Source organism: Anneissia japonica, unplaced genomic scaffold (genome assembly GCF_011630105.1).
Source record: "Anneissia japonica isolate Jap-2015-1 unplaced genomic scaffold, ASM1163010v1 scaffold24488_len2760_cov112, whole genome shotgun sequence".
Taxonomy (NCBI): Eukaryota; Metazoa; Echinodermata; class Crinoidea; order Comatulida; family Comatulidae; genus Anneissia; species Anneissia japonica.
This window is the reverse complement of record NW_022745385.1, coordinates 1-2695: the sequence shown is the minus strand read 5'-3', so window position 1 is coordinate 2695 and position 2695 is coordinate 1. Positions and strand designations below refer to the sequence as shown.

At 35.8% G+C, this 2695-nt stretch overlaps 1 long non-coding RNA gene across 1 annotated transcript; it reads right to left on the bottom strand.

Moving 5' to 3' along the window:
* Nucleotides 1-554: 554 nt before the first annotated feature.
* LOC117119945 lies at nucleotides 555-2309 on the bottom strand. Its single transcript, XR_004447262.1, has 3 exons — nucleotides 2251-2309; nucleotides 1403-1471; nucleotides 555-708 (listed from the first exon to the last, which is right to left on the bottom strand). It is a non-coding gene; the product is annotated as an uncharacterized LOC117119945 (long non-coding RNA).
* Between the last annotated feature and the right edge of the window lie 386 nt (nucleotides 2310-2695).

The following is a 2695-nucleotide window of genomic DNA, read 5'->3' as shown; positions in this document are numbered from 1 at the left end:
TAAAAAATTAATATGCTGTACATCTGATTTTTCTAAGACATGAAAAGCATATTTTTAGGCAAAACTTCGGAACGGCAAATGAGGTACAGATTTTCGTATATTTAAAAAACTGGGAAAAAGGGGCGTAGCCACCCTCTTTTCCACCTTTCTGTCAAATATGCTTTTCATGTCTGAAAAAAATCAGTGGTACAATGTATCAGTTTTTTTTCCCTCCGGATCCTTACTTTAAGACATGACATGCACAGGAGGTGGGGGAACTGTGAGAAGGTCAACAGCAATGGGGCCCTATCGAGATTTGTCTATATGCAAATTATAATGTGTACACTTTTAAAGAGCACAGGACATTCTTTGAGAAGAGTAGGGCATTACCCTGATATTCTGGTCCAGTCCCACATGTGCTTGAAATAACCTCTGGCAGTAGAAAGTTCATCAATGCGATTTGTAACCACATGAATAAGGCACTATACAAATACATGTAACATTATCTAACACTCAAATACAAAATCTGACTATTGGCTAATTGATTTCAGTAATCACAAGATTAATGCAGATTCTCACCTCAATCTCCTTCTCTTTCTCCTTCTCCTCACTCGATAACGGTTTGATGACCCTGACAAAATTCTTAGGAAATATTCCTTCTTTGTCTTTATTGCGTCCACAAAACCAATCAGCATTCACTTCCCTCAATAAAATAATTACATCATTTTCCTATAGAAAAGAAAATAATACAAGTACACTGTGCAAATCCGACAAAATGTGTCAAATAGTATTGTAGAAATTAAGTTGGAAGATTCTTAGGCTGGATGATTTGTACCATGATGATTCATTCAAGCAGCCCTTTATTCCCATAATTTTGAGAATTTGTACCATAGATAATTTACTCAAGTTGACCCTTAATCCTCTATGCTGGACAATTTGTACCATAGATGATTCATTCAGGTGGACTATCATCCCATATGCTGGACAATTTGTACCATAAATAATTCATTCAAGTGGCCTATTAACCCCATAAGCTGGACGATCTGTACCATGGATGATTCATTTAAGTCGACCCTCACACCATAAGTTGGATAATTTGTACCATGGATAATTCATTCAAGTGGACTCTTAATTATATGCTGGACGATTCACTCAGGTGGACTATTCATCCTGAAAGCTGGATGATTTGTACCATGGATGGTTCATTCAGAACACGTTACATTTTCATTGCGGATTTTTATGGCTCAGTACGGACTCCAAAAGTATGCATTTTCTTTTAGTTTTAAGGCGTATGGAGATTTTGTAAGTCCGCAATGACGATATAACATGTTTCAGGTGGAGGAATTAATCTCATGTTGAAATATTTCTACCATATATCACTTTGTAATGGTTACAAAAATAACAAAGGTTTGTTTCAGCATACCTCAAATGAGAGTTCATCACTGTTCGTTGCTTGGAAGGAGAACTGTGCAATACTATGTGGCTTTTCTACCTAGAATGTAGAAAAGGGGACAGGGGAAAGGACAGAAAAAAGTGATTTAGCTTCATAAAAAATGTATTTCAATTTCAAATTGGAACTCTTCAGGCATGCAGTATTCTAATAGCATAGGCGTTATACACATCTAGATGTGTATAAGAGACAGGTTGGTGCCTGATGTACAATACACAAAAAAAAATTATTATATAAACTGTAGCACCCTAAGAAAGTATAATACATACTCCAAGTATTGAAATACACGCCATCGTGTTGGGATTCAATATTTCGACATTAATTATGTCATCATCATGATGATGACATAATTAATGTCGAAACATTGAATCCCAACACGATGGCGTGTATTTCAATACTTGGAGTATTATACTTTCTTATCTGAGATTAATCAGTGGACCTTTCGGTTTCTGTAGCACCCTCTATGTAATAATCACAAAAAAGTGTGCCCTCTATGTTATTTAATTAAAAATTTAAGTGACTGTAACAGTCCTCGGATGGTATAACTTCATTAAAATATTGCCTGAATTCACATTTTAATGATGAATTCAATTCATTTTTATGAATTTTTGGGTATAATCGGCTTCTCCGATTTATCTTTTATATAAACATTTTTTTGATGCTTGAAATAACAGAACGTAGATGCGAGATGTAAAAAATAATGGTAATGCGTGAGATTCGTGCATTATGCCTGAGATTTGGCAGGTGTACACTAATTTATATCTAGGCTTGCCCTCAGATCAGAACAGTGTTGATGGCACCCTCAGTCCTCAGTCACTTACTGTATACTTGAATAAAGGATGGCCAGGTCCCGGCCTTGGAGGTAAGCCACTTACTACTGAAAAAAAAAAAGAAACCAAGAATGTATATGTTATAACCAGGCAAATATACTGTATTTCTATGGGGATATGTATTGGAAAAAAGCATATGTCTGTGCGTAGAAAGTGGGAATTAAAGTTCTGTCCGAACTATGTTATGCGATAAGTAACTGTGATATGCCCATATTTGGTTGTAATACGACATCATCATGCACATGTATATGCACATCAAATCACACAAATGTGTCACAGAAACTTTGATATTGTTAACAAGCTATTATGTGAAGAAATGAGAAAATGTTTGGCAGAGGTGATGTATATGGAGAAATTTGAGGATGTGTGCATGTCTACGGGGTGGGAATGTTTTTCGCAAAGGTTTGGTAGACCCTTAAAAGAATTCGATGTTGCA